The 24867-nt window shown below is 48.9% G+C and overlaps 1 long non-coding RNA gene across 5 annotated transcripts; it reads left to right on the top strand.

Moving 5' to 3' along the window:
• Positions 1-637: 637 nt before the first annotated feature.
• LOC101698869 (uncharacterized) lies at positions 638-24867 on the top strand. 5 transcript variants are annotated; one of them, XR_015442451.1, is made up of 8 exons: positions 801-1228; positions 1390-1561; positions 6076-6195; positions 15390-15450; positions 15873-15997; positions 16429-16508; positions 20637-20762; positions 23131-24867. It is a non-coding gene; the product is annotated as an uncharacterized LOC101698869 (long non-coding RNA). The 5 variants fall into 5 exon arrangements; XR_015442450.1 differs by lacking the exons at positions 801-1228; positions 15390-15450 and adding an exon at positions 638-767 and having other exon boundaries at positions 16252-16508; XR_002391550.2 differs by lacking the exons at positions 801-1228; positions 15390-15450 and adding an exon at positions 641-767.

Here is a 24867-nt window from a genome sequence, read left to right as displayed (position 1 = left end):
TTGGGGGTGGGGTAAAAGACCAAAAACCACTCTACGGACAGAAAGAGTGAAAACTCAGAGTAAGAAAGAAAAAGGTAGTCTTGCTGTTAATTAGGCTAGGATGGCAGATATATATAAGACAATTGCAAAACTAACAAGGAAACCCTCGCAAGTCATGCAGCAATTATAAAATGCTACAACTACAACCTCAACCTCCTCCTCCTCCTCCTCCTTTCAGTGACTACTGCTCTCTTATCAATGACATCCCCAGACCCAGTTTCCTCTTCCCTCTATTACTGGAAATTCCCAACTGCTGAGCTGCCCTTGCTTCTTACAGCAGTGGGGCTGCATCCTGTGCCCACGTTGAACACACTGCACGCTTCACTCCGCCTTAGATTCCATTTGTGAGTCCTGCCTCTCCATGCTCTCACTATTCAAGGCACGCTACCCTTACACTCTGCAAACAGCCCTCGCAGCCCCAATTGGTCCGATTCTTTTTCTACTGTGCCCACACGCACTCTAGTCTACAGTACTCCACAATCTCATTTACTTCTGTAAATCGTGCAGAAGGCGCCCTATGGAGGCCAGGTACATCCGGCGGCCTACGTGACGGGCAGGGCTTTCTCGTCGCCTAATTTAGAGGGCGGTGTTCTGCGTGTGGGCGTGGCAGGCGGAGCGTTCCACGTAGTGAGCGGGCGTCCTGGCGGTCTACACTGAGAGCAGGGTGGTGGAGCGTTCTACGTGTGGGCGGGGCTTTCGCTGCGTTCGTTCTACGTTTGGGCCCTAAGGTAAGTGATGGGTCGTCTTTTACGTAATGGGCGGAGCGTGCAGGGCGTTCCACGTGGTTGGTAACGCTAGAGGAGGCGTCCTGAGGTGTTTGGGGCCCACAGAGCCTGGTTTGAACTGGTGCTTCCTTGGGGTCGTGTCTCTGGGAACTATCGCTAGGCGTTGTGGGGACTTGGTACCGATTTTGGCAAGCCTTGAGCTCAACTTGTGGTGCCAGAGACCCAGATACATCGTGACTTTTATGGTTGTGGGTACCTTGTCCTTTGCTTCTTCCGTGCCTCAGTTTGCTCATTTGTGATATGGCAGAGAGCACAGTCCCTACCTGAGCACGTTGCAGAGCGTTCTGAAATAGGCTGCGCGCCTACTGATGGTTTTCTAGGGTGAGACCAGCCAGCCAGGGGATGGAGGTAGGCTTCTAGTGACAGAAATAATAACATTCAGTCGCCTGGGTACGAGCTCTGGGGTAAGTGCAATACTTTCTTCGGTAAGTGCTGTACATTCTTTGGTACTAACAAGAGAGCAGGTGGGCACTGTTCTTGTTCTATCAGTGCCAGGCGGGTGGTGTGTGAAACTCTTCCAGGTGCTGGGTTTTGTTGCTGACTTCTGCTTATCTTACATTCGCAGCTGCTTTCTTGTGAGTCCTCTGCCTTCCTGGTACACCTAGGATGGCACGAGTGCACCCCTGGCCATGGACCCATCTTGCTTGGTACTGTGGCAGTTCCTGCTGTGACTGGACACTGCGTGAGAAGAAGACCAGTTACAAAGTCTGCACTTGCGGTGGTACTGCCATGCTGTGGTAAGGTCACAGTACATAGGCCCCTTCCTGGTCTTACACCCACTGCAGAGCAATGATGCCTGCACCTCAACATTCAGTTATATGGTTTATTCCCTTTTTTAGTTCACCTCTCTTGGACCCAGAAAATGGGAGCACTAAGCACTCACCCTCAACATTCTATCAATTAGCCTCTTCTGTCTTGAACCTAAACCCTCTGTAACAATATGAATACTGATTGCTCCTCCTCAGTCATCTGAGCGCACAGAGGCAGCACTGGATTTCCCCCAAAATTTGTATTATTCATTTTCCTAGTCCTTTACCCAAGACCTCCAAAACACTATTAATAACGTCCTCCAAGCCAGCCCTTGACCCAGATTTGTATTGCCATCATGAGATCATCCTCCAGCACCCCAGATCCACACTGAGGCCCCCGAGTCCAGAATTGGGCTGGGTGCGGTGGCCCATGCCTGTAAATCCAGAAAATTGTGAGGCTGAGGCAGGAGGATGGCAAGTTCAAGGCCCTCCTGGGCAACTTAGTGAGAATGTATCTCACAAAATAAAAAGGGCTGGGGATGTAGCTCGGTGGTAGAGCACACACGGATTTAGCCTCAACTACTACCACAAAAAAAATCCAGAATTGAGAACCCACAATATTTATACCAATTATTATCTGATAACTTTAGCTAAAATGTTGAAAACAAAATTGATAACTATTCCATTGGACCCTGCCTTCTAAAATCCAGACATCTCCTGACACTCCTGACAAGCCCGAGACTCCTCTCTCCGCCTGTCTTTTGATCTCTCTGCCTACTCTGTATGCCCAACAAGAACAACTCTCAGATCCTTAGGCCATGTTCTGTACCCTTTAGGACTGGCACTAGTTATATCATTTCCTAATTTAATCTTTTGAGCTCACATCTCCAAAGCAATAGTGATAATGATAACTGCCTAACCTGTCCCCCGGGACTGTGTGAGCAGACCTGAAAACTCTCCAGCTTTGTCCTCTTTATTTTTACATTTTGAGACAGGGTCTCTCTAAGTTGCTAAGTTGCCCAGGCTGGGCTTGAGCTTTAGATCCTCTTGCTTCAGCCTCCCAGAGTGCTGGGATTACAAGCATGTGTCACCACACAGAGCTCTTTTGTCGTCTTTCATCTCTCTGACATCTACTCTTCCCATCCCTTTGTTCACATGGTGATTTTATGCATTAAATGGAAAATATATGGGCTGGGGTACTCAGTGGTAGCATGCTTGCTTAGCATGAGCCCTGGGCTCCATTCCCTGTACCAACAAATGTTTGTAGTTATTTTGTCTTAGAAAAAAATTAGTTAAATGCTTGTGGCCAATCTACCACCTTATCTAGAAGATTCACATTTTGTTCTCATACTTTAAGCATCCCGCTGCACATGTTAATTATGTTCCTGTTCTCATTGCTGAGTCTGTTTGTTTTAATATTAAGCTGAGTTATGAGATCAATAAACTCTGCCTTTAGAATGAATTTTCTCCCTTAGTGGTGGGTGGGTTTCATTTGTCAAATTAATTTTTCTATTTAGAAAGAATCTCATTTACTCTCACCTCTTTTATATTATTTGAAATCATTTAGTTGTTCTTTATATAATTTCTGGAGGAGGATGCTTAGCTAATGTTTTCAGCATTCTTTCTCGGTTTATTTAAGATTATAAATCTCACACTATATTGCTTTAAAGTGTATCCCACACATTGTTCCATAAATTTCTTATTGAAATATAACACATTTATTCAGGACACTATACACATTTTAAGAGTATAGCTCGGTGGAGTTTGAGAAAATGAATAGAGCCTGTAACCACCACTGAGACCAAGAAATTAAACAGTTCACTGACTCAGAAATGCCCTTTAGGCTCCCCATGGTCTGTACCTATATGGGTTTGGACATATAAAGAGGCATTTTCCCTTCCCTTCTTTTCTTTCCTTTCCTTTCTTGGATATTGTCCATATAGCTGCTGTGAATATTCTAATACATGATTTTAGTGCACGTAGGTACACATTTCTGATATATGTGTGTGTGTGTGTGTGTGTGTGTGCGTGCGCGCGCAACGGCTGGATCATACGGTAGTAGTACTGCTAACTTTTGAAAAAACTGCCAACTGTTTGAAATGTTTATGTCCCTCCAAAATTCATCGCAACACCAAGCTGATGGTGTAACCGTTAATCCTGATCTGTCAACTTCATTGGATTAAGAAACACCTATCAAGTTAGTAAAGCATGCCCTTCAGTGTGTCTGGGTGGGTCACGGAGGCATGGCCTTGGTACTATATGTCACCCCTCACCAGTTCCTCTCTGGCTTTGTTCCCTCCTCTGCTTCCTGGCTGCCATGAACTGAACGGCTTTGCTCTATTACGTGCTCCTGCCATGATATTTCTACCTCGGAGTAAGCTTACCATGGACTGAATCCCATGAACTATGTGCCAAATTAAAACTTTCCCCCTTTAAGTTGTGGGAGTCAGACATTGTGTCCCAGCCACAGAAAAACTGACTAATACAGATGGTGTTAGGAGGTCAGGTCTTTGGGAGGTGCTTAAGTCAGGAAGGCAAAGCCCTCATGAATGGAACTAGTGCCCTTATGAAAGAAGCCTCAGAGAGGCTTCACCGTGTGAGGACACAGCTAGAATGCATTGTGAGTCAGAAAGCAGCCCCTCACCAGACACAGGATCTGCTGGCACCTTGATAGTGGGATTTCTCAGTCTTCAGGACTCTGAGCAATAAAATTCTATTGTGTATGAGACTATGGTGTTTTGTTTTAGCAACCTGCCCAGACTAAGATACTGGTTTCCAAAGTGGCTAAACCATTCGATGCCCACACTAGCAGGACAGGAAAGTTCCAGTCATTCCACATCCTCGCCAGTACTTGGCAGCAGACTGTTGCCTTTCTGTGGCTCTGTTGTCCAAACGTCAGACCTCTCTACCAGGTGCCTTTGGTCTTTCTCTGCCTTTAAAATTCTTTTATTCGTTTTTATTAACACATATTAATTGTACATTTTAATGGAGTTCAATGTATTTCTATACATGTATACATCAGGCACTGCTCAAATCCGACCTCCCCATATCTGCACCACCACCCCATATACCCTTCCCAGTCTCTAGCAATCCCTACTCTACTTTGGGGTTGGCTGTTTCCCCCCACATATAAAAGAGAACATGCAGTTCTTGTCTTTCTGTGTCTGGCTTATTTCACTTAACGTCCTCCAGTTTCATCTATTTTCCTGCAAATGATGGGATTTTATTCTTTCTGGCTGTGTAATACTCTCTTGTATATACACCACATTTTCTTTATCCTTTCATCTGTTGAAGAACATCAAGGCTGGTTCTATATCTTGCCTATTGTGAATAGTGCTAAAATAAACGTGGGTGTGCAGCTATCTCTTTAATATGATTATTTCATTTCCTTTAGAAATATACCCAGAAGAGGAATTGCTGGGTCATGTGATAGATCTGATTTTAGGTTTTTGAGGAACTTCCATAATGGTCTTCACAGTGGCTGTACTAATTTACTTTCCTCCCAACAGTATATAACATTTTCTTTCTCCTCGACCTCACTAGCGTTCCTTATTTTTCAGTTTTTGTTTTGTACTAACGATTGTAACTATGGTGAATGATATCTCATTGTGGTTTCAATTTGCATTTCCCTGATGGCTAATGATATTGGCATGTTCTTATGTTTCCTGGCCATTTGTATTTCTACCTTTAAGACGTGTCTGTTGAGATCATTTGCCCATTTTTAGATTGGATTACCTGGGTTTTGTTAAGTTTTTTGAGTTCCTTCTTTTTCTAGATACTAACTCTCTATCAGATGAAATCGATGGCAAGTATTTCCTCCTACTTTGTAGGTTGTCTCCACTCTGTTGATTGTTTCCTTTACAGTGGAACCTCAGTTCATGAACTTAATTCTTTCCACGATTCTGGCGAGTGTCTTTCCTTGGTGAATTTCTCTTGAAGTTATCGTGTCTTGTGCAGTGGCACGGTGTGGTGACAGTACACAGTGTATAGGTTGTGCCCCGCATCATAGGGAGTGGGATTTTCTGGTCAGTGGAATATTCTGGTTGATAGAATGGGTGGATGGTGTTGTGGCATAGAGTATTGTAAAACATAGCCAGGAGAGGTGGCACTCACCTGCAGTCCCAGCCAGCACTCGAGAGAATAAGGCGGGAGGATTGCCGTGGGTTCAAGCCCAGTCTGAGCTACGTAGCGAGACCCTGTCTCAGAACAACAGCAGCATAAAAAGAGTATTACAGTGTGTACCTCACGCTGGACCTGTCTGGTGGATGCTATTGTATCATGGAATTAGAGATTGTGGATGACTGTGGAGAGCCAGTTCGCTGTTTTGTTGTTGTTTGTAAAACTTAGTAATGCACTTTGAAAATGTCACAGCGTACTGGCGTTTGTTTTGTATGACTCTTGCTGTGATCCTGTAGATACTTAGAAATGTTAGTTGCTGGCCTTGTGTTATAAGAGCTTTCATCTTTACAGTTCTCTCTTTGTGTTCACCTTTCCATCTGCAGACACAAGATTGCTGAAGTGGATGTTGAAAGGAAATTCACCTCGTAGATGCCTCGTTCGTGGCCTGGAAAGCAGTAGCTGCTCAGCAAATGTTGCTTCCCTCCCTTCTGGTTCCTTTGTAGGTGAGTGTTAGACCAGACCCACGTCGCAAAAGCCCACTGAGCCACTACTGCACGTGAGGTGCTCTGGGGGATTATAGGGGCCCGGGGGAGAGTGGGGCTCCTGGTTTCCAGGCTGAGTTTGGATGGCGTTCCCTGCAGCAGGCCTGTGGGGCCAGAAAAGGTTTCTGGTCCATCAAGGAAGGGAGCAAGCTTCCCCTGGAGGCCTGGTGCCCTCTGCCCGAGGCCACCACGAGAAAGCACTGTGGGCTCCTGGAGGCTGAGGTCGCAGGGCCCCGGAGGCAGTGAGGGTGAGGCCCCAGGGCTGCTGATCAGGTGCTGGGCAGGGAAGGGGAAGGTGCACTTGGAGGTTGAGCTTTGAGGCCTGTGCAGTGGTGCTGTGGGCAACAATGGGCAGGAACAGGCTGCTTAGATGGTGATCTCAAGCTTCATTGAAGCCATGCTTTACCTTCCCCTGAGTTCTTTGAGCTGGAGAGTTTGATTCAGTGTCATCTGCAGAGGAGATGCAGATACAGAGCAGGCTGCCTCACACTGAGGTGCTCAGAGAGATGGGCAGCAGTGCCGCCATCTCGCTTCTCCTTTTTGCCCTGGGGGCAGTCAGCGCACAGTGCCCATAGCTTTCTCAGTTCTTATGCATACACACACATGCACGCACACACACAAACACACACACAAACACACTCATAAAAGTGCTTATTGCAACCTGGAGTGGTGGCACATGCCTGTAATCTCAGCACTCTGGCAGGCTGAAGCAGGAAGATTCCAAATTCAGGCCTAGCCCGGGCAACTTAGTGAACTCTTGTCTCAAAATTAAAATAATGTTTTTCATTTGTTATTTTTCACTAGTACATGTTTGGAGTACACGATAATTACATTTGTCATGGGGAGTTGGTACATGTATATAACACATCTTAATTCTTTTTTATCCTCTTTCCCTTCTTTACCTCCCCCCTCCCTCCATCTCTTGGTCCCCTTTCCTTTTGCAGCTCAGTGTGAAGGCCCTGGGTTCAATCTCTGGTACAGGAAAGAAAGGGGGGATGGAGAAAGAGAAATAGGGAAGGAGGGAGAAAGGAAGGAAGAAAGACAAAGAAAGAAAAGCTTATCGTACCAGACTCAGTATCCCCTCACAGAGTCCACTCTGCTTTGTCAGCCAGAGTTTTATTAGGGTGCCAGCTGGCATGGGGGTGTCCAACCTTTTGAGCTCTATTTGCCATGAGACACGACAGTATCCAGTTGTTGGTATGGTATTGGAAAGGGACCAATTTCAAAGTTAACTAGATTCTCTCATCCTCATTTATTCTAACAGTGGTTCTGGTTTTGGGGTTTTTTGTTTGTTTAGGCTTTTTTTTTTTTGGTACCAGGGATCGAACTCGGGACCTTGTGCTTGCGAGGCAGGTGGTAGGAACACTGAGCTAAATTCCTGGTCCATATTTCTGTTTTGTTGAGACAGTCTCACTATGTAGTTCAGAGCAGCCTTGAACTCACTGTGTAGCCCAGGTTGTCCTTGAACTCAAAGCGATGCTCTTGCCTCTGCCTCTTGAATGCTGGGATTACAAGCATGTGACACCACACCCAGCTACAAACAGTATTTCTTAAGTAACTTCTTGTGTACCAAATACTAGTCTACGGCTAAGGATACAGATTTAGCAGACAAAAACCCCTCTTCACACGGACTTTATGTGCTACTGCGGCTTGCACAGGGCAGGAAGAGACCACATAAGCAATTTAAATAAATACATAGGACGTGAAGAGTTGGTGATTGCTATGGAGATAAGTGGGCATGGGAGCATCATAAATGGTGGAGAAAGGCCTGACGGGAAGCAGACACATTAGCAGGCCCTTACAGGAGGAGAGGACATGAGCCAGGCAGATACCTGAGGGACAAGATCCTGGGCAGAGGGAACAGCAAGTGCAAAGGCCCTGAGGTAGAAGTTTGGTTATCCAAGGACAGTGTAGCTAGAGCAGGTGGCAGAGAGGTGATGTCAGGCTTTCTGACATCTGTAAATATATCCTCTGTTTTATCATATACATATGCACACATACCTGTACACACAGACCCCTGAAGAGATGAAAAGCACAGCAGATTTGTGCTTGCATACTATTTTAGGCTAGTTGCCAAGAAGCAGGGTGATTTAGCAAGCATGAACTGTTGGGAGAAGAGGTGGAAGAGTCAGGGCAGTGTGGTCGCAGGAGAGGGAACCTAGCAAGTTCGGGGCAGATGTGGCCTTGGCCTAATCCATGTGACACCCTGAGCATGAAGGATGTCATAGAATGGATGCAGCGTAAGGCCAGGGAGTGGGCCTGGAGTGTCCACTATTAGTCTGTAACGCCATCGATGCCCTTGCCTGTGGGAATGAGGGTTGAGTGAAGGCCTTCTTGGCCAGAAAATTTCTGTTGGCCAAAAGCTGTCCTCAGGAAAAAGGAGAGTTGGCCAAGTGCAGTCCTCAGGAGGAAGGATGTGGGCTGAGAACAGCCCTCAGGAGGAAGGACAGTTGGCCGATAGTAGTGCTCAGGAGAAAGGACAGATGGCCATGGAAAGTCCTTGGGTGGAAAGGTAGTTGGCCGAGGGGAGCCCTCAGGGAAAGGACAGTTGGCCAGGGCAGCCCTCAGATGGAAGCCAGAGGCCGAGGCCAGGCCTCAGGAAGAGGACAGTTGTCCCAGGTACTCGTCAGGAATGAGGACGGTTGGCTGAGGACAGCCCTCAAGAGGAAAGAAGGTTGGCCTAGGGCAGTCATCAGGAGGAAGGACAGTTGGCTAAGGGTAGTCCCCAGGAGGAAGGGCATTTGGCCAAGAGCAGCTGTTAGGAGGAAGGGCAGTTGACCAAGGGCAGCCCTCAGGAGAAGGCGAGTTGGCCAAGGGTAGCCTTCAAGAAGATAGACAGTCACAGGCAGTCCCCAGGAGGAAGGGCACTTGGCCAAAGGCAGCCTTCAAGAAGGACAGTTGGCCTGGGGCAACCCTAGAGGAAGGGCAGTTGCCTGAGGGCAGGCCTAGCAAAGAAAGGCAGTTGGCTAAGGGCAGCCCTCAGGAGGAAGGACAGTTGGTCAGAGGCAGCCCTCAGGAGGAAGGACAGTTGGCTGAGGGGAGCCCTCAGGAGGAAGGACAGTTGGCCGAGAGCAGCCCTCATGAGGAAGAAATAGTTGGATGAGGGCAGTCCTGACTAGGAAGGATAGTAGGCCACCCACAGTCCTCAGGAATAAATGCAGTTGGCTAATGGCCACCCTCAGGAAGCAGGGCAGTTGGTTGAAGACAGCCCTTGCCAAAGACAGCCCTCAGGAAGAAGGGTAGTTGTCCAACGGCAGCCCTCAGGGAAAGGAAAGTTTGCAAAGGACAGCCTTCAAGAGAAGGACATTTGAATGAGGGCCAACCTCAAAATGAAGGAGAGTTGGCCGAGGGCCGTCCTCTGGAGGAAGGCCAGTTGGCCAAGGGCAGCCCTCCAGATGGACAGCTGACCAAGGATAGTCTTCAGTGGAAGGACAGTTGTCCAAGGACAACCTTCAGGAGGAAGAACATTTGTCCGAGGGCAGCCCACTAGAAGAAGGACGATTGGCTGAGGCCAGCCAACAGGAGGAAGAACAGTTGGCCAAGGGTAGCCACCAGGAGGAAGGGCAATTGGCCAAGGGCTGCCCTCAGAATGGAGAGTTGATCAAGGGCAGTCCGCAGGATGAAAGGCTGTTAGCCAAGGGCAGTGCTGAGCAGAAAAGGCAGTTAGCCAAGGGCAACCACCAAGAAAAATGACAGTTGGTCAACAGTAGCCCTCAGAAGGAAGGGCAGTTGGTCAAAAGCAGCCTTAAGGCGAAGGACAGTTGCCCAGTGGCAGCCACCAGGAGGAAAGGCAGTTGGCCAAGAGCAGTCCTCAGGGGACAGACAGTGGGCCAAGGGCTGCCCTCAGAAGGAAGGACGTTTGGCCGAGTGCAGCTCTCAGGAGGAAGGGAAGTTGGCTGAGGGCAGCCATCAGAAGGAAGGACAGTTGACCAAGTGTAGCACACAAGAGGAAGAAAAGTTGGCCGAGGGCAGTCGTCACAGGAAGGAAAGTGGGCCAGCCACAGCCCTCAGGAGGAAATGCAGTTGGCTGAGGGCATCATTTTGGGGAATGAGAGTTTGCCAAGGGCAGCCCTGAGGAGGAATGACAGTTGGTAACGGACAGTCCTGGGGGTAAGGGCAGTGGCCCAGGGCAGTCATCAGGAAGAAGGACGGTTAGCCAAGGGCAGTCCCCAGGACGAAGGACAACTGGCCAAGGGCTGCCCTCAGGGTGAAGGACCATTAGCGGAGGACAGTCTTCAGGAAGAAGGTCAGTTGGCCAAGGTCAGGCTTCATGAGGAAGGACAGTTGGCTGAGGGCAGCCCTCAGCAGAAAGGACACTTGGCCTAGGGTTGTCCTCAGGAGGAAAGACAGTTGGCCAACAGTAATGCCCAGGAGGAAGGGCATTTGGCCAAGGGCGGCCCTCTGGAGGAAAGGCAGTTGGCTGAGGGCAGCTATCTGGGGTAGGAGGCAGCCCTCGGGATGAAGGACAGTGGGAGGGACTGTTGACTTGGGGCAGCCCTCTAGGAAGGACAGTTGGCCAAGGGCAGCCCGGAGGAAGAAGCATAGGGACAGTTGGGACTCTTATCTAGGATTAAATTGGGGAACTTGGACCCTTTAAGAAGGAGAAAAGAAATCACCTCTGCATCTCAGTAAGTAGCCAAGCTGGCAGCCTGTGCTTTTCTTTTTTGGTACCGAGTATCGAACTCGGGACCTTGCGCTTGCAAGGCAGGCAGTGGAACCACTGAGGAGCTAAATCCCCGCGGTGCTTTTTTTTTTATTATTATTGATTAAGTTTCTTGGTACATTTTTGGTATACAATATGATGACATTCATCGTTGGGAATTTGTACCTTTACATGATGTATCTTGATTCTTATTTTTCCCCATTCCCCTGCCCTCCCTTCCACCCCATCCACCCCTCCCTATTTACAAAACCTATGTTTCCGTTTTTTGCCTTTTCTCATATTTATTTCTTCCCCTTCCCCTACCCCTCCCACTGCTTCTGTGTAGTTACACTGAGCTGACAGGTTGTGGTTTTGACCCCTGCCTCTGTGCAGCAACACCATCCTTCCTAGGGCAGGTTGCCACCTACCCAAATTCCCCTATTAGTCCATGAGACCAAACCCCTAGCCACAAGGCCAATATCCAATCAAGTGTCGACCCTCAGGGGGGTGGAGTTGGAACCCCTACCCCATAAAATAGGACCACCACCCCAGATTCGGCTGTGACTCTGCTCTGAATGCCCCCAGTCTTCCCCCGGAGTGGCTTTGTACTGCTTCTTGCAATACCTGCCGTAAATTACTTTCACTTTGCACTGGTCTTCTCGGACTCCTCTGCCCTTGTTTTACATTGGAGAGAGAGACAAGCCCAGTGAGGGTGAATCTGGGGACCCCTATACCCGAGACCCACTGGACATAACAGAAGGATAGTTGGCTGAGGGCAGTCCTGACGAGGAAGGATAGTGAGCCACCCGCAGACCTCCGGAGAAAATGTAGTTGGCCAATGGCAGCCCTCAGGAAGGGAAGTTGGTCGGGAGCAGCCCTGAGGGAGAAGCACAATTGTCCCAGGGCCTCAGAGCCCTCAGAGGATGGAGAGTTTGCCAAGGACAGCTTTCAACAGGAAGGACAGTGGGTAATAGGTCATCCTCAGGATGAAGGGCATTTGCCCAAGGGTATTCCTGAGTAGGAAAGGCAGTTGGCCGAGGGCATACCCCAGAGAAAGAATAGTTGGCCAAGGGCAGCTCCCAGGAGGAGCTACAGTTGGCCAAGGGCAGCCCACAGGAGGAAGGCCAGCTGGATGAGGCCTAACCTCGGGGCAAAGGAGAGTTGGCCGAGGGCAGTCCTCTGGAGGAAGACCAGTTGATCAAGGGCAGCCCCCAAAAGCAAGGACAGTTGGCCAGAGGCAGTGCTTAGGGGAACGACAGTTGGCCGTGGGCAGCTTTCAGGAGGGAGGGCAGTTGGCCAAGGGCAGCCCTCAAGAAAAAGGACAGCTATCCTAGGATAATCCTCAGGAAGGAGCAAAGACTGTTGGCCAAGGGCTTTCTTCTAAGAAGAAAGGATGGTTAGCCACGGGCTGCCTTCACGGAAAGGAGAAAAGCAGTCATAAGGAAAGGCACTTGGCTGAAGGTAGCACTCAGGGAAAGGAGATTTGGTCAAGGGGAGGCTTCAAGAGAAAGAACAGTCCTCAAGAGTAAGGAGATTTGGCCAAGGACTGCCCTCAGGAGGAAGGGCAGTTGGCCAAGGGCCACCCTCAGGACAAAGGACTATATTCGCCAAGGGCAGCCTTCAGGGAGAAAGACTGTTGTCCTGAGCTGTCTTCAGGAGAAAGGACAGTTGGCTGATGGAAGCCATCAAGAGGAAGGACAGTGGGCGACCCACGGACCTCAGGAAGAAATGTAGTTAGCTAATGACAGCCGTCAGGGGAAGAACAATTTGCCAAGGGCAGTCCTCAGGAGGAAGGACATTTGTCTGAGGGCAGTCTTCTGGAAGAAGGACAGTTGGCCAAGGGCTGTCCCCAGGCAGGACAGTTGGTCTAGGGCAGCCACCAAGGAAGAAGGACAGTTGGTGAAGGGCTGCCCACAGAATGAAGAATAGTTGGCTGAAGGGAGTCCTCAGGAGGAAAGACTTGGCCAAGGGCAGTTCTGAGAAGGAAAGGTAGTTGGCTGAGGACAGCCTCCAAGAGGAGGGAGAGTGGGCCAAGCACAGCCCTCAGGTGGAAAGGCAGTTGGTAGAGGGCAGCATTTTGGGAAAGGAGAGTTTACTGGGTGCAGCGTTCAGGAGGAGGGACACTTGACCCAGGGCGGTCTCCAGAAGGCCAAGTGCTACCCTCAGGAGCAGGGTCAGTTAGCCAAATGCATCCTACAGGAGGAAGGACAGTTGGCCAAGGGCTGGCCTCAGAATGAAGGAGTGTTAACCAAGGGGCATTCCTGAGGAGGAAAGGCTGCTGACCAAGGGCAGCCCTCAGGAGGGAGGACAGTTAGCCAAGGTCAGCCCACTTGGCCAAGGGCACTCCTCACAAGTATGGACAGTTGGCTAAGGAGGACAGTTCCTCAAGAGGAAGGATAGTTGGCCAAGGACAATTCTCAGGGAAGGACAGTTGGCCAAAGGCAGCCCTCCAAAGAAATGACAGTTGGCTGAGCATAGCCCTCAGGATGAAGGACAGTTGGCCTAGGGCAGTCCTCTAGGGAAAGACTGTTCACCCAGACCAGTCCTCAGGCAGAAGAGCAGTTGGCTAAGGGCAGGGTGCAAGAGAGTGAACAGTTGGCCAAAGGCTGCCCTCAAGATATAGGAACATTAGCCTAGGGCAATCCTCAGGAGGGTCCCGTTGGCCAAGGTCAGCCCTCAGGAGGAAGGACAGTTGGCCTAGGGAGGAAGGGAGTTGGCTGAGGTGAGCCCTCAGGCAAAGATTAGTTTGCCAAGTGGAGCCTTCAGGAAGAAAGACATTTGGTAACAGACAGTCCTCAGGAGCAAGATCAGTTGACCAAAGGCAGCCATCATGAGGCATGACTGTTGTCCAAGGGAAGCCCTTAGGAGGAAGGACTGTTGGCCAAGTGGCAGCCCAAGGAAGAAGGACTATTAGCCTCGGGCAGTTTTCAGAAGGAAGTTCACTTAGCCAAGGTCAGTCCTCAGGAGGAAGGGCATTTGTCTGAGGGCAGCCCTCCAAGGAAGAAGTGTTTGCCAAGGGCAGCCTTCAAGATGAAGGACAGTTGGTAATGGGGCATCCTTAAGAGGAAGAGCACTTGGCCAAGGGAATCCCTGAGGAGAAAGGCAGTTGGCTGAGGACAGCCCCTGGGAGGAAGGACAGTTGGCCCAAGGCAGTCCTTAGTTTTTTGGGGTTTTTTTCTGGTGGTGGGGGGGATCGAACTCAGGACCTTGAGCTTGTGAGGCAAGCACCATGCGACTGAGCTAAATCCCTGGCCCCCCAAGGCAGTCCTTAGGGGAAGGACAGTTGGCCATGAGTAGCCCTCAGGAGGGAGGGCAGTTGGCCAAGGGCAGTTCCCGTGATGAAGTATAGTTGGACGAGAGCAGCCCCCAAGAGGAAGGACAGTTGACTCAGGGCCACCCTCATGAGGAAGGACATTTGGCCGATGGCAGTCCTCAGGATGAAGGACAGTTGGCCCAGTGCAGTCTTGAGAAGGAAAGGCAGTTGGCCGAGTGCAGTCCTAAGGGGAAGGAAAGTTTGCCAGGGGCTTCCTTCAGGAAGAAGGACAGTTGCTAACGGGCAGTCTTCAGGAGGAAGAACAGTTGACTGAGAGCAGTTCTCAGGGGAAGGACAGTTGACTGAGGACAGTCCTCTGTAGTAAGGACATTTGGCCAACTGTCCCTCAGCAGGAGGGACAGTTGGCCTGGGCAGCCCCCAGGAGGAAGGACAGTTGGCCAAGGACAATCCCCCACAGGAAGAACTGTTGGCTAAGGAAAGGCCTGTGGAGGAAAGACAGTTGGCCAGTGGCAGTCCCCAGGAGGAAGGACAGTTGGCCCATGTCAGTCCTCTGGATGAAGCATAGTTGGCCAATGGCTGTCCTCAGGAGGACGGCCAGTCAGCCAAGGACAGACCTCAGGAGGAAGAACAGTTTTGAAAGACGTCCCTCAGGAGGAAGTATAGCTGGCCATGGGCAGCCTCAGGAGGAAGGCCAGTCGTCCTTCAAACGGAAGAACAGTTGGGCAATGGCAGTCTTCAAGTGGAAGGACAGTTGGCCAAGGGCAGTCCTTAGGAAAAATGACAGTTGACCAAGGCCCAACTCAAGAGGAAACACAGTTGGCCAATCATGGCCCTTAAGCGCAAAGACAGCAGGGAGCCTTGAGCAGGCCACGCTAAGCACAGGTGTGGGCAGGGCACTGACCCATAAAAGGGGATCTGGGCAGAGCCTCATTGGTAACCACTTCACTCACAGAAGGAAGTATGGAAGAGAAGCAAAGCCAGATTCTTGAACTACACATGAGAACTGTTCAGATTCTATAAGCAGCAACTCTTCCTTTAGTGCTTGTTTTGTCTCCTGCATCTTTACCTCTCTCCAGACCAGGGAGTTCCACACTTCCCTTCATGGTTCGGAGCCTGTTGTCACCTGCTTTCTCTCATGTGCCCCTGGCATACTGGTATGAAGAGAGTGCGGCCATATCCCTGCTGCTATGGTTTGAATGTGTGTCCCTCCAAAATTCTTTTATTTTTATTTTGAGGCAGGTTGTCACGCCTCGAACTTGCGATCCTCCTCTCCCACCTTGTTGAGTAGATGGGCTTTCAGGTATGCCACCATCCTTGATCCAGAACTTGTTTTATTAGTTTGGTTGTTTGGTTCTTTTGGGTTTTGTTTGGTTGGTTGTTTGTTTGTTTGTTTGTACTGGGAATTGAACCCAGGGACTTCTCACTGAGCTACATCCTCAGCCCTTTTAAAATTTTTTTTGAGAGAGGGTCTTGCTAAGTCACTGAGTTGTCCATGCTCGGGTCAATTCTCCCGACTCAGCCTCCCACACAATTCTTACACTGGAAGCTTAGCCCCCAAAATGATGGTTTTAGAAGGTGAAATCTGGGGAAGTGATTAATGCCTTTATAAAAAGCCTTAAAGGGGAAAAAGTTTGTTTATCCTTTTTGCTGTTTCTGTCCCTCCATCCACGAGAGGGCATAGCATTTGTTTCTTTTGCCCTTCTCTCGCTTCTGCCACATAAGAACACAACTTATATCCCTTCTGGAGGACGTTTCAACCAGGTGCCATCTTTGAAGCAGAGATCAAGCCCTTACCAGACGCCAGATCTGCTGGCACCTTGATCTTGGACTTCCCATCCTTCAGAGCTGTGAGTAATAGATTTGTCCTATTTTTATTTATTTTTATTTATTTATTTATTTTGGGTTTTGGACACAGGGTCTCACTATGTAGTTCAGGCTGGCCTTGAACTCGGGGTGATCCTCCTGCCTCAGCCTCCCGAGTGCTGGGATTACAGGTGTGCGCCACCACGCCCAGCTTTTTCTCCTATTTTTAAATGAGCCAGTCTGTGGAATTGTGTTATAGCAGCTTGAACTGAAGAGGCCTCCCTCACTCTTCACACAGGCCAGTCCGTCCACCCAGGTTATCATCTGGGGAAGGGTCATTCCTGTGTGAGGCCACATGGTCAAGGAAGAGGCCCTGAAGCCTGCACTGGAGGGCGCCTGGCCTTCTCAGCAAGCAGTGGCCCCTGCCTGGTGTGCCAGTGTGGTTAGCACTGCAGGTGACCTTCGTTCTTTCCAGCTCTGTCGCCCTTTGGGAAGATTTGTGGTCCTGCTGCCAGCCTGACAGAGGAGCAGTGAGCACTGGATGGCAGGAAACAGGTACTGTACTTCTGTGCTGCTGTGTGTGCACCTAGTAGACAATTGGCTGTTCTTTTTGTTTCTTTTTGCTGCGCTCTGAGGTGGAGCGCAGGGCCTCGCACATCGCACGTGCTGGACAAGCCCTCTGCCACTAAGCTACAGCCCCAGCCCCATTGGCTGTTCTCAATCCAAGTCACTTGAGAACAGCCGGCAAACCAGTGAACAGTGCTCTGAGAAACGGGGTCATAGTGTCATCTTGGCCCTCAGACCACATGGGGCCTTGGGCCAAAGGAAGAAATCCGACGGTACGAAGTGGGATATGGCCGGCGCATGACCGAGACCAACATGGTGTCATGGCAGCTCAGGCCATGTGATTTTTGAGCTGGTTCTTAAAGAGGGGGAAGGATCCAGGAGGCTGACCCCAGAGAAGAGGACTTTCTTGAAGAGGTCTTAGATGTGGGCAAGGAGCAGGGCATGGGCAATTGTGGGTTGTTTGGAGAGGGGAGGTCCATCTAGGGTGACTCGAGAGGTAAGGCAGGAAACCACACGCAGGGCCCCTTCACGGGCAGGGATCAGGCCTTGGAACACCCTGGGGAGTCATTGAAGGTCGAGTGTAAGTGTAGCCATTCCACTTGAGGGATGGAAAGTGGCCACAGATATAAGAAGTGACTAGAAAATCTTGAGGCCCTGATAGGATATTCCCTTCTTCTTCTGTACATTCTGAAACCCAAGTCTCTGGATCCCAGCTATGTTATGCTAAGTGTGGAGATGCCAACAAGTATAAAATGGAGTCAGCTCTAGAGGTGCTTTCAAGTCTGAAAGGGAGGACACCCCCTTAAACAGGCAGACTCAGCAAGCCAGACACCATGGAGAAAGTGCACTTGTCAGGCAGGCCATGTGGCCTAGGCTACTCACGATGAGCCAGAGCAAGAAGACCTCAGTGTTCTTTGGCCCAAACAAGACGGAGGTTCCCCCTCCTTCCAGGGCTAGTGGCTGCTGGTTGTGGAAGGAGGATGATATAGGAGGTGGGGAGTGGGAAAGCTGGCTGGAGAAATAAGTGGGACCTGTCAGTTACAAGATCCCAGGACAGCACCAGATAATTCCCAGGACCCCGTATGTGGAACTTCTCACAGTCTCCCAGGAGATGTGGATGACATATAAGGACACAGACACCACAAGGAGCCCAATATTGTGGCTCTTCACAGCAGCCCCCTCTAGGTCTTCTAGGGTGGACTTTTAGACTTTTATTTTTTCTCTTTTTCTCTCTTGTTCAGTCCAAGTTTGCTCTGCAGAGCCAGTTTTTCCCTTACAGTTTTACCCCTCACTTTTCAAATAAACTCTTGGCACCGTTTTTGGCCTGTCTCATCCAGTTCTGTCTTTGAGGCAAGAAGGACCTGGAATAAGTTTAATTGGTGAGCCATTTCTAAGAGAACTACTTGATAACAGTGGGGCAGTGCTGCTGTCACCCAGTGTCACCCTCATCCTCTGCATGATGAACCTACACCATGGCCCATCCAGGTTTCAGACTACGAGGGCAAGAGTGGAGGACCCACAGGGCAGGGAATGGCTGGAACTGACTCCTTAGCAGTCTCAGGGAGCTGGGCCCTCTCTCAGTGTAAACCCTCAGTGCCATGACAGCTCAGCCCCCCCCCCCCCCGTCTCCAAAACAGGAGCCAGCTCTTGGCAGATTGGTGACTGACTCTAAGAACGAATACACAGTGGCATCCCCAAGGAAAGGTATGCCTGCCACGGCACTACTTGGGTTGGGGTCCTAAGGCTGTACAGCCGTTGAGAAGGGGAGGCAGCGTGCAGGGAAGGGCCCAGAGAGTGCGAATCTCAGCCACAATCTGGGGGTGTGAATGTCACCACAGATGGACAGAAATGATGGTGGGGTGACAAGAAGGGCCCCGGCAGGTCCACTGTGGGCCTGGCTGGGGGTCAGTCTTGTAAGAGGGTTTGGGGTGATGGGAGACAGCCACAGGGCTGAATGAGCCCTTGGAGAATGGCCTCAGGGAGCAGAAAAGGGTGCTGCTCTGCCCTCAGAAGCAGGGAGGGCCTGGCTGGTGACACACGGGCCAGGGGCACACAGCCAACCTCACTGAGACAAGTCCCCCATGTCCCCAGCCAGCTCTGCCAGGCTTCCAGGGTGTTGGAGAATTTGAGCTCTGCCTCTCAACAGAGTAGACATAGAGTATGACAGGTAGGGGCTGGGAAGGCTTTGGACTTTGTGTTTGGGTGGAATGCAGGGAAGGGGTGGTAGGAAGTGTCCTGAGTCATTGTCATGTTCAGGGCGAGTGTTACTCGGGACTCATGCTTTTTGTCACCCAAAGGAAAAAGAGAGCTCAGTCCTGCAGGGAAGAGGGAAGTCGCTTCAGGTGCCTCACTGCGATGCAGTGGCCCTCCTCACAGTCTGGGGGCTGAAGCTGACCCAGGCAACCCTGTCAGGATGCTGACGAACTCCAAGACTGTAGAGAGTGGAGGGAGGTGGGAACCACAGAGTGCGGTAGAAACAAGGGACTAGTGTTGCGCTTGTGTAAGGAGACAGCCTTTGACACTGCAGGCCTAACCATAGATAGAAATGGGCCCAAAGTATTATTGGTGGAAAATACTTCTCTAATTCCTAACATCGATCCCGTGGCCTGAAGGAATAAACAAGATGAGAGAATTGTTTAAATCTTTTTTTCTTAAAAATAATTTCAGACTTAGAGGCAACTTTCACGAACAATACAGAGGTCACATATACCCTTCAATCTGATTTAACAATTAATGTTTTGCCACATTTGTTTTATGATTCTCCTTCCCTCTTTTCTCTGCACATGTATATTTATAAAAATATATACATGGTGTGGTGGCACACACTTATAGTCCCAGCACTCGGAAGGCTGAGGCAAGAGGGTCTCCATGAGTTTGAGACCAGCCTGGGCTACACAATGAGTTCAAGGCCAGCCTGAACTGCATAGCGAGACTCTGTCTCAAAAATAGATAAATAAATTTTATATTTGTATATATTTGTAGATCTCACATATTACAGACTGGGGATCCTTTATGCAAAATATTTGAGATTTCACGTTTCAGATTTGGGTGTTTGTTTAGATTTTGAAATGTTTGTGTAGACTCCATTGGTTGAGCATTCCTAATCTGAAAATCTAAAATCAAAATATTCCAAAGTCTGCAACTTTTTTTGTGTGGTGCTGGGGATCAAACCCAGGGTCTAACACATGCTAATAGCACATGCTCTCTACCACTGAACTATACCTCAAATCCTGAAATTTTTTCAGTGTTATGTTGGTGCTCAAAAAGTTTCAGAGTTGGGATTATTTTACACTGGGGATGCTCAACCTGTGTTTTCTTTTCTGAACCCTGTGAGAATTGGTTGCAAACTTGTGCCCTCCTTGCCCCTAAACATTTGAGCATGCATTTCCAAAGGACAAAGCATGTTCTCCCACATAACCACCATCTGGTCTGCTCAGGCACCATAACAAGATATGGTAGACTGAGTGACTTAAACAATAATTATTTCCCATAGTTCCCTTAGTTTTGTGACCCCAGTGCTCTTGGAGATTACAGGCCTTTAGGCCAGCCCCGAGTTTGGGGCCGTCTGATGTGTTCTCATGATTAGGTTCAGTTCATACATCCATGGCAGGAATCCCACAGCAGTGACTTCACATCAGGTGATTTCCTTTACTCCCACAAGGGGTGACACTTTCCATAGGGTGGGAATTGTATATAACTCACCACAGAGAGCTGTGAATGAGAAAGGAATGAGACATCCCCACTGGTGTTTTCCACATCACCCAGTGATGGTCTCTTTGGCAGTAGCGGGAACGTGCAGTTCTAGGGCTTCGCGTCTGAGGACGCAGCTAAAGACTTCACCAGAGCATGCTTGATGCTGGACGGGCACAGCCACCTGGTCTCCGTGGGGAGAGACAGCCTCCCTGTATAGCGGGCGTTTGAGGTTAGGCTCTGAAAGCTGAGAGGCCTCTCAGGCAACCGATGTATTTGACCTATAAAATGGGGATAATGTAAATATTTACCTCACAGGGTCCTGGTGAGGATTAGATGAGTGTTTTGGCAGAAACCCCTAGCCCAGTGCTTGGGACACAATGAAAGCTCTGCAAGTGTGATCTCTTATTATTTCTGTTATTGCAGACCCACCGCATTCTACTCCTAACCAGAGTGCCCTGATCTCCGCCTAGGAAGCCCCGGGCTCCACAGGATGCTCACAGCCTAGCTCTCAACTTACTCATCACCATGTTACAGTCATCATCTTCGCAGGTACCACACACAGGGAGTGTGGTCACCCTTCTCTTCCCTTCTTACAAAGTGAAAACTGAGTCGTAGGCCTAGGGATAAGGAGTCCAAGTCTCCATGTGTCTTAACGTCTGAAGCAGGACTCATAGTACGTCGCTGGTGCCCCAAAGCCAGCCCTCATGATAGCCCGTGGTGATAGCCTCACCCTTGTAGTGAGCTATCCCCATCCACTGAAGCTTGGTTTTCAGCCTTGGTTTTCTGAAAGGAGGGTAATGACAGAAGTAGGAAGATCTCCAAATACCCCACCGGCAACTCAGCTCTGTGCAAGCATAGAAGATCCCCTGGGGTGGGACAAAGGGTGAGGGTGTGCGGAGCATGGTGGTATACACCGGTGATCCAGGCACTCTGGGAGGCTGAGGCAGGAGCATTGCAAGTTTGAGCCCAGGCTGGGCAACGTGGTGACTTAATGAGACCCTGTCTCAAAATAAAAAATAAAAAAGGGCTAGAGATGCTAGAGATGTAGCTCAGTGTGAAAGGCCCTGGGCTCAATCCCCAGTAGTGCAATAATAATAATAATCAGGAGCGATTCAGTGATGATGTGGGGGCAGCCCTGGGAATGGGCTCACTGCTGAGACCCTCCTGGCCCGAGCCCAGCAAATGATGGTGTCTTTCTCAGGTTTGCTGCTGCAACAAGTTACCACTGACTTGGTGGCTTAAACAGCAAACATTTATTTCTCATAGTTACGCACTTGCTGAGTGAGCGCTTTGGTTCCTGGTGAGGGCTGCTTCTTGGGTTGCCGCAGGCAGTGTGCTGTGTCCTTCATGGCAGAGAGCAGAGAGGGCAGCACGTGCTCACCTATCTCTTCTTTTTTTATATTCAAATGTAATGACATTTTAATGACTACTAATTTTGACAATTAATGCTGTTGACATAATGTTACATTTTGAGGGCATTGAATTAAACATCTATTGGTATTAATGTAGCAGTTTTCATATTTTGGAGCCAATAATTTTTCTTCCATTTTCAAACATTTTTATGTGTTCTTAACATGCTTGCATCTGTGGTTCCCAGTGCAGAATGGGCACTGTGGGCAGCTTTTTGCCTCCTTTTCCAGATCTGACTGACAGGAGCCTGCAGATATATCTTTACTTTCCCCATAAGACCTACTTTCTGAATCCTCCTTCTGCCTCCTGGTTTAGCCCTTTTCCAGAGCGATCAAAAACATGAACTTCTAATCTCTTCCACGTCCTCTCGCCTTTCAGAGATATCAGATCAGTAGTGCAGCATGAGTACATTTCTCAAAATACAGGTTTTTCTATCTTGAATAATACCATGTATATAAAATTAGTGGTTTGGCCCACTTATAATCATAAGTCCACAGATTATAGAGTCCCTGCATTCAGAGATGGAGACTGCTTGCTACCAATGCCTGCAACAAAGCTTGGAACACAGTAGCCACATATTTCTTTTATGTTTGTTATTTTCAAATAATTTTATAGTAATGTGATGATACTTTAAAACACTACATAGGATTTTTTTTGGGGGGGGGGGGTACCGGGGATCGAACTTGGGTCCTTGCGCTTGTGCAGCAGGCGGCAAAACCACTGAGCTAAATCCCCGGCCCATACATAGAATTTTTGATAATTTTTAGAAGTACTTTCAAGTTTGAGAAACACTGCATTGAATATGAATTATCTACAATGCAATACCTGCTTATTGCTAAGACAAACTGTATTGTTGTACAGAACATGCAGCTGTTTGCACTGGCAGTCTCAAACTTGGGTTTTTAGAAAGGAGTCTTTGCAGTATTTTTGTATAACTGAAAGTGAAGTGATTTTCCTTGCTCTAAACCAAGGGTTCATCTGCATCAGAGGAAAATCTGTACTTTCCTTAAGGTGTATAATACTATTTGCAATTTTTAAATGGAACATTTTTCAGTTTTCACCCATATAGTGTTTACAAAACTCTTGGAACTCCATAGCAGCTGGGGTTACTTTGATTTAAAAAAAAAAAAGCAATTTAGAATTCCCCAGGAGAGGGGAGTGCTTAAATCTGGAAGTGCTTGAAAGACATCTCATTATTTTCAAATATTTATGGTGGACAGTGCTGTAAATGAGCTGTGAACTTGTGGTCTCCTCAGATGATGACCAAGAAGGATGATTTGAAGCAACTATAATTTGCATTTGCTTAGAGAATAATGTTTGGGTCGAACAATTTGCAGATAAGATAAACCAGGATGGCTCTTGTTCTAAGGATCCATAGCAAGGAGGGATGTTTTAGTGGTCTATTGCTGCATCCCAAAGCCTAGTGCTTAAAATAACAAACACTAAAATAAATAAATAAATAAATAAATAAAATAACAAACACTTACTACCTATTATGACTCCATAGGTTGCCAGGATTCAGCTGGAAGCCCATGCTTGGAATCGTCATACAGTTTCACTCAGGTAGAAGCAGGAGCTGGAGACATTTGAAGGTCAGCTGGGGTGGATGTCTGAAATGAATCAGTCGCATGGTTAGCAACTGATACTAGCCATATTTTCTGGAAAACCAGCTCCAGTAGCCACAGGTAGCCTCTCTGTGTGGCTCCCCACCAAGGCAGGACAGGTGGATTCTGAAAGGGAGCACTCCTTGAAAAATCTCCTGCGAGATGCAGTTGCGAAGCTGCTTATGATCTAGCCCTGGACACTGCAGAATGTCACTTCTGCCACATTCCATCAGTCAAGTAAGCCACTCAGGCCTCTGAGTTTCCATGGTAGGACAGATAGATGCCACCGTTGGATAAGCATGAGCCAAACTTACGTTCTCTGTCCAATAATCTCGGTGGAAGACCTCCAGAATGATAGAGGGGGAATAGATGTAACTCCCAAGCCTACTAGATTTCTGAAACGCGAACTCACGTTCTCTAAAGTCAAAGAATGAATTCTAGGAACAACGGAGGTTAAGAGTAGGAAACATTTATTGAGAGAAAGAGAGCTTGTGTCTAAGAGGGACAGAAGGGGGACCGGAAAGTGGATTGCTCCTCACCTATCTCTTCTTCCAAGGACACTGGTCCCATTTATGAGGTCTCCACCCTCATGGCCCAATCTCCCCAAAAGCTCCACCTCCAAACACCATCACATTAGGGGTTAGGGCTTCAGTAATTGAGTTGCAGTAAGCGGGGCACGAACATTCAGTCCATTGCAGATGGAGATCTGGCTGACCCTCAGTAAGCAGAGGCAGCTTGACTTGGGTGTGATAGGAAGGGTGGGGCCATGTGGAGTTAGATGAGCTCGCAAAGACCGCAGAGCCGGGCAGCAGGGAGGACCGGGACGGCGGGCCGCTGGGTCACAGATGTGAGAGCATGTGCAGAACCTAGGGGAGAGACATTGCTCCGTGCAGACCCGAGTGCTCACGGGGTGGGCTGTGGACATGGGCCACAGAGGTGGTGTCAAGGGCAGGATGGAGTGTTTACCTTACTCAGGACAGGGCCTCCGTGCCTCAGTCTTGGCTGTGTTGACATCTGGGCTGGGTCATTCTTTGTCTTGGGTGCTGACCTGGTCATTGCAGGACGCTTATCAGCAGCGTCCCTGGCCACAGCCCACTGGACACAGTAGCACCCCTCCCAGCTTGGCTTCCAGAATGTCTCCGGCTGAGCACCGCTGGTCTGAAGCCACACTAGGTCCGTGAGGCCCACACAGGGTTAGGCAGACTGTACAAAGGCCAACTAGTTAAGATTTCAGGCTCTCGGGCCCAGGTGGTCTCTGTCACAGCTACTCTGCCAAGCCATTGTAGTGGAAAAGTGGTCTTGGATGATTTATAAACAAACGAGTTGGTGTGATAAACCGAAAGGGTAAATAAGGACCAAAATGTATGATGCATATTGGGAAATAGGAAGAAAATGTTCCAATGGGAAGAGGAACAGGTGGGGAGGGGGAGGAAGAGAAAAGAAGAAAAAAGAGAATAGAAGGGGAAAAAATGGAAACAAAGCTTTGTAAATGAGGGGAAGAGGGGTTGAAGGGAGGGAAAGTGAATGGGAAGAAAAAGAAGCAGCAAGATATATCATGTACAGGTGCAAATTCCCTATGATGAGTGTGATCATTATATCTAAAATGTTCCAATAAATGTAATTAAAAAGTAATAAACTTA

The sequence above is a fragment of the Heterocephalus glaber genome, unplaced genomic scaffold, assembly GCF_053883595.1.
Source record: "Heterocephalus glaber isolate CG9 unplaced genomic scaffold, H.glaber_assembly_v1.0 deba00001547, whole genome shotgun sequence".
Classification (NCBI taxonomy): domain Eukaryota; kingdom Metazoa; phylum Chordata; class Mammalia; order Rodentia; family Bathyergidae; genus Heterocephalus; species Heterocephalus glaber.
Note: the sequence above shows the minus strand (reverse complement) of the source record. Positions and strands in the feature narration are given on the sequence as shown.